We start from the raw sequence: 11,542 nt of genomic DNA, 5'->3' as shown, positions 1-11,542 counted from the left end.
GCGAAAGAGGAATTGTGCTGGATAATAATGTAGAAGAAGAGGACAGGATTCCTGACTTTTCAGCCAATTATAATTCCTTTTTCAATGACACTGCAATGGGTGAGCCTGAAGAAGATACTGAAGGATACGTTGTAGAAGATGATCTTGGTCAGATGCTGCGCGAAGCTGAGGAAGGTTGCGAAATAGAAAAGGAATCGAGAGATCTGAAGCGTATGTTGGAGGACTACAGAACATTGTTGTACCCTGATTGCAAACAAGACCAAAAGAAGTTGGGTACCACATTGGAATTATTGCAATGGAAGGCATCAAATGGTTTGTCTGACAAGGGATTCGAGGAGTTGCTGAAACTTATAAAAAACTTACTCCCTGAGGGTAACACCTTGCCGGAGACAACATACAAGGCAAAAAAGTTATTTATCCTTTAGGATTAGAGGCACAGAAGATACATGCTTGTCCCAATGACTGCATCCTATATCGAGGTGAGTATGAAAATTTGGATTCATGCCCTATATGCAACGCATGCCGGTATAAGATCCCTCGAGATGATCCAGGCGACGTTGAGGGGATGCGTGTCAAGAAGAGGGTGCATGCCAAGGTGATGTGGTATTTTCCTCTAATACCACGTCTGAAACGTTTGTTCATGAACAAAACGAATGCTAAATTGATGCGATGGCACAAAGAAGAACGTAAGCAAGACAATATGTTGAGACACCCCGCTGATGGGTCGCAGTGGAGAAAAGTGGACAGAACATTCCCAACATTTGCAAATGATGGCATGAATCCTTTCGGTGAGCAGAGCAGTGGCCATAGTACCTGGCCTGTGATACTCTGTATATACAACCTTCCTCCCTGGTTGTGTATGAAGCGGAAATTCATTATGATGCTGGTGCTTATCCCCGGCCCGAAGCAACCCGGTAACGATATAGATGTGTATCTGAAACCACTGATTGAGGATCTTCTATTGTTGTGGAAAGAGGAGGGTGTTCGTATGTGGGATGCGCACACAGAGGATCATTTTAACCTTCGTGCATTGCTTTTCGTAACCACCAACGATTGGCCAGCACTAAGTAACCTCTCTGGACAATCCAATAAGGGTTATAGGGCATGCACCCATTGTTTAGAAGAAACCGACAGCATGTACCTCAAGCACTGTAGGAAGATTGTGTATATGGGTCATCATCGATTTCTTCCGATCAAGCACCCATTAAGGAGGAGGCATGCTCACTACGATGGAAAGGCAGATCATCGTACCAAGCCTAGGCACCGTTGTGGGAAAATGGTGTTTGAAATGGTCAAAGATATAAAAGTAGTATTCGGAAAAGGACCCAACAGCAAATCAATGCAGAGTGATGACGAACGTGCACCTATGTGGAAGAAGAAGAGTATTTTTTGGGAGTTACCTTATTGGGAAGTCTTAGACGTCCGCCACGTAATTGATGTGATGCACCTAACAAAAAATCTTTGTGTGAACCTTCTAGGTTTCCTTAGTGTCTCCGGTAAGGCAAAGGATACATTGGAAGCGCGGCAAGATCTTCAACGTATGAAACAACGGGCCGCCCTACATCTAGAAAAAAGGGATAAAGGACGTCATTATCTAGGTCCTGCGTGCTACACTCTTAGTAAGGAAGAGAAGCAAAGTATGTTTGACTGTTTGAACAGTATCAAGGTCCCATCAGGCTACTCTTCGAATATAAAGAGGCTACTGAACTTGAAAGAGAAAAAATTCACACACGTAAAGTCCCATGACTGTCACGTGTTGATGACGCAATTGATTCCTATTGCACTTAGAGGTATTCTACCAGCTAATGTTCGAGCAACAATCATAAAGCTATGTGCCTTTCTCAACACAATTTCTCAGAAGGCAATCGATCCATCGAGTTTAAGCAGGCTACAAGAGGATGTTGTCCAAAGTTTAGTCAGTCTTGAAATGATATTTCCTCCATCATTCTTCAATATTATGACGCATCTTCTAGTTCACCTGGTCAAAGAGATTGGTATTCTCGGTCCTATTTTCCTTCATAATATGTTCCCTTTTGAACGATACTTTGCAGTCCTAAAGAAATACGTTCGTAATCGGGCTCGTCCAGAAGGAAGCATTGCGAAGGGTTACGTCACAGAGGAGGTCATTGAGTTTTGTGTTGACTATGTGGAAGAACTCTGCCCAATTGGGATTCCAGTATCATGTCATGAGGGGCGGCTGATTGGAAAGGGCACACTTGGAAGAAAATCAGTAAATGCCACAGACCATGCCACGTTGAGCAAAGCACATCTCACAGTTCTGCAACAATCAGCCTTGGTGGCTCCATACATGAAGGAGCACATGCAAATTGTGCGAAGCATATACCCTTTGAAGTCTGAGACATGGATTACAAAACATCATAACGATACATTCGCCACCTGGTTGCAGAAGGAAGTCATGGCTAACGATCAAATTCATGAGCAGCTAGCTTGGCTGGCCAGGGGTCCGGCAAATTCAATCTTGATGTACCAAGAATATGAATTAATGGTTACACATTTTATACAAGAGCCCAAGATAACAAGAGCACCAATCAAAATAATGGTGTCCGTATAGATGCCACCGACTCTAGTGGCCAAACGAACTCATATTTTGGTTACATTGAAGAGATCTGGGAACTCGACTATGGGCCGTTGAAAATACCTCTATTTCGTTGTCAATGGGTTAAACTCACAGGAAAAGGTGTCGATATCGACGAGTACGGAATGACAACGGTAGACCTCAAAGAGCTTGGCTATCGAGACGAACCATTCGTCCTAGCTAAAGATGTCACTCAAGTTTTCTATGTGCATGACATGTCTAGCAAACCGAGAAAGGACAAGTCCAGGAATAAATCAAGTTTTGTAGGTGCCGGAGATGAGCCAAAGCGCCATATTGTTCTGGCAGGAAAAAGGAAAATTGTGGGAGTCGACGATGTCATAGATGAAGAAGAATACAATAAGGTTGAAGATATGACTCCGTTCGCAGTGGACGTTGACACAAGTATTCTTTTAGCCGAAGAGGAGGCTCCGTACGCACGTCATGATCATAATGAAGGGATGATTGTAAAGCGAACCATCGTTAATATTCCCTTAGTTGAATGATTATGTCTTGTAATATTTTCTGTGAACATTATTAGATTTATTGGGCAATTAAATGAGTTTCTAGGCATTTATCAGATTTATTATTCAATTAACTAATTTATTAGATGATCAAATGATAAATTTGATAAATAATATAATTATTGGGAAATTAAATGATTTTCTAGCCATTTATCAGATTTATGAGGCAATTAAATGATTTATTAGGTTGTTAATAGATTTATTAAGAAATTAACAAATTTATTAGGCATTAATCAGAAGTATTATTGAATTAACTAATTTATTAGATCATTAAATGATTTTCTAGGCAATTATCAAATTTATTATGCAATTATTAGATTTATTATGAATTATCTAATTTATTAGATGATTAAATGATTTATTATGCAATTATCTAATTTATTATGAATTATCTAATTTATTAGATGATTAAATGATTTATTATGCAATTATCAGATTTATTATGAATTATCTAATTTATTAGACGATTAAATAATTTACTAGGCAATTATCAGATTTATTACTCAATTATCTAATTTATTAGATGATTAAATTATTTATTAGGCAATTATCAGATTTATTACTCAATTATCTAATTTATTATACGATTAAATGATTTACTACGCAATTAATATATTTATTGGGCAACTAAATGATTTTCTAGGTAATTAACTGATTTGTTTGTGAACTATTAAAAAAAGAATAGAAAAGGAGGCCTAAGGTACCGGTTGAAACCTTCACCGGTACCAAAGGTACCTTTTTGTGAAAAATGGTTGCGCGGCAAGAGTCGAACCCTGGCCGCAGCTTGCAAAGTGTGTAGTGTTGCCATTGAGCTACTCTGTGAATTCGAAACAACGGGCGGCAAAAATTCTAAAGACAACAGAATTTTCGGCCTTAGGTACCAGTTGGTATTAGTTAACCGGTACCTTAGGCCTTTTTAGTTTCCCGCCCGTTGGGAACTAAGGTACCGGGTGCAACTGGTACCTTTGCGGTGCCTAAGGTACCGGTTGGGTTTACAACCGGTGCCTTAGGCTTTTCTTAGGTACCGGGTTATATTTTCACCCGGTACCTAAGGGCCAGGGTACAAAGCCCTGTTCTTCTTCCTCCCACTATGCTTCCTCTCCAGTGCCCGATCGTCGACTTCCACGACGCACACTCCACGCCCGATCTTCCGCCGCCCCCCGTGCTTGGTCGTCCACCGCCGCGCCGTCTCGACGCCGCTACCCTCAACGCCGGCCGCCCTCGACGCCCCCGCCGTCGACGCCGGCCCCGCCTCGGCACCCCCAAGTGCCCCCGGCATCGGCCTCCACGCCGCGCCGACCTCGAGCGCCCCCGCCACCTCCACGCCGCGCCGACCTCGAGCGCCACGGCATTGGCCTCCACGCCCCCGCCCTCGACGCCCCCGGCGCGCCGCCGGCCTTCCCCCGTGCCCCTCCTCGACGCCGCGCGCGCGGCCCCCTCCACTGCGACGCCGCCCCCTCCTACGCGCCGCGCGCCGACTCGCCGGCCTCCTCCCCCGCGCCGCGCCGAGCTGCTCCCCCTCCACCACTGCCACCGACCTACCCCCATCGACGTAAGCAATGGTGCCACCGCCGCTGGCTCTTGCTTTTTTTCTTTTTTTCTTAATTATTATATCTAATGTTTTTCTACGATTTCTAGTATTTAATTATGTAGTGAATAATGTGTAATTTTCTAGTTTGTAATTTCTATTTGTACTATTTAATTATGTAGTGAATAATTTAGTATAGAGAGAAGAATTTAGATAGAGAGAATGTAGAGAATTTAGTATAATGAAAAGAAATAATTTCTATTTAATTTTTGAAGTGAATAATGTACATGTCAATGTCAATTATTTGTTACTTTTTTTTACAAGTGTAATTTAGATGTACATGTATTCAAAGACTTCAATTTATTGTAAATATACATGTATTTAAAGACTTAAATTTATTGTAAATGGACATGTATTCAAAGACTTCAATTTATCAAGCTCCTCTGTAACTCATTACATGTATTCCATGTGTAATTTAGATTGATTTAAATTAATTCTCGAGCCCGAACACCTCGACGTTTTAAATTTAGAGTGCGGCCCTCTAACGGGTTACTAACACACTCACTCTCTCTCTCACACACACACACTAACACACTCTCTCTCTCACACACACACACTCTCTCACACACACACACTAACACACTAACACACACAGACACACACACACACACACTAACACCTCGGCGCTTTAAATTTAGAGCGCGGCCCCCTAACACCGACGCTCTCTCGCTGTCTACTCACCGACGCTCTCTCGCTGTCTCCTCACCGACACTCGGTCTCTCGCTCACACACACACTCTCTCACACACACACACACACTCACTCACACACACTCACACTGACTCACACACACACACTAACTCTCTCTCTCTTTCTCTGTCCCACTAACACACACACATACTCACATACACGCGCACACACACACACACACTCACACACACTCTCTCTCTCACACACACTCACACTCACAAACACATACACTCTCTCTCTCTCCCTCTAACATATACACACACTCTCTCTCTTTCAAACACACATATTCGTTCAAAGAATTGAATTCTCCTGCTTCATTTAAGGATGGACACGTACTCTAACACAGTTTAACGGTTTCAGTTAAGGATGGACCCCCTCGGTGATGACGAGGCCGCCGGACAATACATGTTAGACGCAATAAACGAAGATACGAGGGCCAACACCACCTAGCCAATCGGTAAAGAAGATGCTCGGACAGCTGGTTCGTTCCTGAATATGTCTAGAGATGCCGATGAAGAAGATGATGACTTTGCGCCGCCGCCCAATCAACAGCAGCATGTTCCAGTACGAATCTTAAAACTATATGCATGGTGACTTCGATAGATTAGTTTTGCGATTAACATATCTTTTCTGTAATTTAGTCGACCTCCGCATCGACTTCGTTGAGCCAGTCAAAAGGGAGACGCCGGCCAACCAAGAAAATGGAGGGAAGACTGGTCGTCACAGAAGTGGACGCAGAGGGATGTCCAAGTGCTCCAGAGGCTGCTAGCACAAAAATTGTCAACCAATGTGGGGTTATTATTCGGGAAAGAATTCCGATCACCACAAGACTATGGAAAACGAGCAAACCCGAAGAACAGCAACACGCCGTGCCTGCACATCAGATGGAAATGCTATGGGCAGAACTCAAGGATATGTTCACTCTTTCTGAAGGAGTTGACCAAGAACTTGTGAAGAAATGTGCCTTGAAAAAGGTGGCCCCTGCCTTTGCAACTTTCAAGAAGAAGTTGTACATCAATTACATCAAGAAGGATAAGGAGCCGAACTGGGACGATCTTCCTCAGGTTAAACCATACTGGGAGGAGTTCAAACAATACAAACTATCAGAGGAAGCCCAAGAAAAATCCGAACAGGCCAAGGTGAATGCAGCAAATAAGAAGTACAGCCACCACCTTGGGGCTGCCGGGTACAAGAAGTCAATAAAAAAATGGCAGAAGATGGAGCAGGACCTTATGGATTGTGGCATAAGGCCGATGACTTGGGATTGGCTGGATAGATCCAAGTGGTGGTTATTTGCTAATGGTGTGACACTAAACCAGTTGGATGGAAATTTGGTCATGCCCGAGCATATGCAAGAAGTGTTCCGTGATCTAGTCACTGCAATAGATGAGACCCAACAAGGAACATTCCATCCTCAAATGGAGAATGATGAGCTGACAACGGCATTAAAGAATCCAGAACACCCTAGACGAGCCCGCGGCATCGGCGTTGTCCCATGGAAAGTTGCTTGGGACGGAGATTCCTCTTACAAGACTCACCGAAAGAGCAAAGCCGAACAGGAAGAGAAACTTCATGCCATGCAAGAAGAGATGACAAGGAAGGTTGCGTCCTTGGAATCTCAGATGGACGCCAGGGTCAATAAGGCAGTGCAGCTAGCTCTAAGCCAAAGGGGCACTGCTGGGTCGCACCCGGATGTTGTGATAAGCCCGGTCTCTCAGCGACGCAGCAGCTGTGCATCCGCAGCGGCGCCCGACGTACAAGCGGAACAGCAACCCCATATTGAGCCAACGGTGGTAGATGACCAGAGGTATCCAGTGGACGATGTCACCATGCCGACACCGTGCGAGCTTCATGTGCGAGCAAGAAATATATCCATTCATGTCGCATACGGGTTAGCCCTGCCCCTGAATCCTTCTACTAAATTCATGGAAGGCCGATACCCCCTGGCTACACCTCTGTCACAGTCGAGCAGATAGTTGAAAACAATGAGGATCTTGAGCTCGACTTCGTTGGAGGGGATGGAGAGAAGACATTGGGAGACGCACTGCACGGGGTCGTTCTATGGCGCAAGGCCGACATCAAACTTACTGCAAGCACAACGGCTCCCGTGCAGACCGATCGCCCGTCTCCGCGGTCTCCCTCACCGCCGTCCCCACAACCACCTCCTTCACCACCGTCTCCACCAGCGCAAAGGGCCACAAGTACTCCAACTCCTCCTGACCCAGAAAAAGGAAAGAAAAAGACAGCATCCGGCTTCCCAGCGGCTGGACCCTCAAAGAAGAAGCAGAAAACGGTCAAAAGAAAATTAACCTACGAGAAAACTGCTGAGGAGTTGGAAGAGGAGACTGCTCAATATATAAAAGAACAATTGAAGCCTAAAGTCCCCCCGCCGAGGGAAAAGGTACCTCTAGAACTAGGGAAAAAGCATCTCGCAAGCCTAGACAACCCACCAAAACCGAAAAGCTTACCCTCGGACTATGATCGTACTCTGACAAAAGCACACAAGGTGAGAAATATGAAGAAAAAATGTGGCAAGACCATTCCTCAGCTTGGCACACAACAAAAAGGACTCGAGCCCCTCCTGGTGCCAGGGTTGCCACTCCTACACCCGACGGACGTACAACTCCAGGCGGACCTACAGGCCGCGATATTTCTTTCTGAAACTGGATTAATGCTAGAGGAGGCAACGGGGCAAGTGGAGGCGGAAATCCCTGTCGCTCCCGTTCTTACTCCATTCCAGCATGGAAAACCTTTTGTCATTGAGGAAGAGGAGAAAAGTCTAGGCACGCAGATGTTCAATTTGCATAGATGGAACCTGCGAATGTCGAAGGACCATGGGAAAATGTTTGGAGTCAAGTATCGTGACCATGATTTCTTCCGCGGGGAGGAGGACTTCTGGGTGTACTTCGAAAATTTATATCACATTTACCATCGACAAGCCCTCGACGCCGCTATCATCACCATTTGGGTTTTGTAAGTATCACTTACCTCTACATTAATACTTTTTGTTAACAAGAACATAATTATATGTGTGCATTATAAAATTTCTATTGCATCGTTTAGACAGGAGACCCAAAGAAGCCGAAAACATGGATGGCACCATCAGATCGGCTTCATGTCTCCTTTGCTAGTCAACCAGAAAGTGCTCAACAAAAATTACAAGGAAACGTGCCAAAACATGTACGATTCGTTGACTAGGCAAAATTACAAATCCCATATATTCATACCATACAACTTTGGGTAAGCCTTGGTTGACTCAATCCTCTGTTATATTACTAAATAAATACTAAGTCGTTTAATGCATGTATGTATATATCCTATCTATATCCGCAGTTATCATTGGATTTTACTCATACTTCCCGTAGAGACCGGCAATCTTATAGTCTTTGACTCAATGAGAAATCCAAAGTCCGCAATCCAACATATCATAGACCCCTTGAACAGGTAAGTTCAGTTTGCACAATCAAATCTTTTTTCTATTATTAACAATTTCTGAATATCAAACTTAACTTTGAGCGCAGGGTTTGGAAAAATTTTGTGAAAAATAACAAAGGATGTGGTCAATGGAGGCCCGAATTGAACGTTAACATGGATTATCCGGTATGTTGATTCATAAAGATTTGTCTAGTTAAGTATATAATCCCAAATTGTTCTAAATTGAGTAATTTATTTGTTTCTCCTTAAGTGTGTGAGACAACAACAAGGAACTGATTGGTGCGGGTACTACGTATGCGACTACTTGCACATCATGACTCCATGCGGGAAGGTTACTGATGAAGACACGAGAGTACGTCCAAACCGTTCACTAGTATATTTTCATAATTGTACTAACACACATGATGTTAATCCTTTTTTTCTAAATGATAGATGTCTCAAATGGTGGATGAATGCTACTCTACTGATCGGATCAACGCCGTGTGCGAGCAGCTCGCCGGGTTTATTTTGAACGAGATCTTGGATCCTAGAGCCGAGTTCTACCACGACGGTCACATCGATAGAGGACTTCCATCTACCTCCTGAGGGGACCAGTAGTTGGACTATAAACATGACTTGTACATTTGTAAATATTTTTAAACATTATGTCTTGATGTTTGTAAATTTGTAAATATATTAGTTCATCTAATTAGCTTAATTATATACTCGCATTTCACTTTTAGTTAGTTTCAAATATTCTTTGAAAACGAACACGAACGACCAATGAACGTATAGTACTGTAGAACTTGAGTGCGTTTAGCAATTATAAAAGAATAAACAGTAATAAATATAACAAATAAAACTGGATTTGGGAAAAAAGGGAAAAGTTCATTGCTACCGGTTGGAAAGACCAACCGGTACCAAAGGGGCTGCCACCTTGCGTCAGCGTGGCAGCCTTTTTGGTACCGGTTGGACTTTCCAACCGGTACCAATGGGTGCCTAAGGCACCGGGTTAAATATCCGGTGTCTTAAGGCGAGGCCATTGGTCTCGGTTGGCGGGAACCGGTTGGAAAACCGGTGCCTAAGGCCATTTCCAACTGGTTCCCATGGCCCGTTTTCTAGTAGTGACCTGCCGCGTGTGCACTAAATATTTTCCAAATAGATATACATTAAAAAATTATTTTATGAGAAATATAATTATACTTATTTGATATTATATATATAGTTTTTTCTAAACAAATTCAGTTAAACTTTAGTTGGATTGACTTAAAGACAAAGCTAGGTAGAAGAATGAAAAATGCATCAAGTCTTAAACTATTAGCTGACCGTGTGCCATCTGATTATTTTTTTTTCACAGAGAGAGAGAGAGTACTAGTGGACTCTTGGCAACTTAATTTATGTCCTGCAACAGAAACACCTTTTTTTGATACACAAGCATACCAATGTATTACACTAACATATGTGAAAAGTATGTACACGCACTATGCCCATTGTGAAAAAAGAGATCGGGTTTATGTATATTGAAATTAGGATGAAAACAGATGAGATACGAATGGTATATACAAATACAAATGTATATATTTAATTTTTACAAGAATTTAGATATAAATAATGTTATATGTGCCGGATATTGATACCCACACTATCCGTATATCATATATCCCACGCATTTGAGTGTTTGGGTACGAATAATATACATATATTGAAGGATAAAGTCTATTTTTAACCATCCAACTCTTGTCTCGGTTTGATTTTGGCCATTGAATTCCAAAACCGGGTATCCTTAACCATCGAACTCTCAAAACCGTTCACATTTGACCATCTTGGTGGTTTTGAGTGTGGTTTTGCTGACGTGGCTGCCGCGTGTCAGTGGGACCCACCTGTCATGTTATTTTTTGATCTCTCTCCTATTTTCCTCTTTCTTCCCCCTCTCTCTCCTATTTCTCTCTCCGCCGGCCCCTCCCTCCTCTCCGGCGCGTGCGGCCCTCCGCCCCCTCCCTCCTCGCAGGCGCTGGCGGCGCTGATGGCGGCCCCCCGCGTGGCGAGCATGGCGGCGCTGGCGGCATGAGGCGCGCGCTCGGCCCCGCGCCACTGCTCCTCCTGCGCCCGCACCCTGCCGCGCGGCGGCCACGACGCCCTCTCCCCTGCTCCTCGCGCTGTTGCCCCGCCCCTGCCGCTCGCACGGCCACCTAGCCTCGGCACAGACCGCGGGAACTCGGCGGCGGAGGCCAGGGCACGGCATCCTCGGAGCTCCGCTGGCAGCAACAGCTCTCTCTCTCTCTCTCCCATGTCCGGCGACCCGATTCCGGCCTCAGCCGGCGGCGCCTCCCTCTCCCCCCTCTCCCTCTGTCGCAGCGCACGGCGGGCGAGCTCGGATGGAGCTCGCGCGCCGCTGCTAGGCGAGGATGGCGGCGCTACCGAGCCGTGCAACCGGCCCTCCGCCCCCTCGGCCTCCCTCTCCGGCGCGCGGTGGACTCCAGCGTAGCCTCCCTCTCCAGGTGCGTGTGGCAGCAGGCAGCAGGGGGCGGCGGCAGCGGCCGCCAGCCCCGCCACCCCGCCTTGCTCCGCCGGGAACGGCACCGCGGCCGGAGCCGCCATGGCCGCCGAACAGAGGGACCGGGAGAGAGAGGAGGGAGGGGAAGAAAGAGAGAAGAAATGGAGAAAGATAAAAAAAATGGACTTACATGTGGGCCCCATTGCCACGTGGTGTCCACGTCAGCGAAACCGGCCACCA

This window comes from Panicum virgatum, chromosome 6N, assembly GCF_016808335.1.
Source record: "Panicum virgatum strain AP13 chromosome 6N, P.virgatum_v5, whole genome shotgun sequence".
Classification (NCBI taxonomy): Eukaryota; Viridiplantae; Streptophyta; class Magnoliopsida; order Poales; family Poaceae; genus Panicum; species Panicum virgatum.
Note: the sequence above shows the minus strand (reverse complement) of the source record.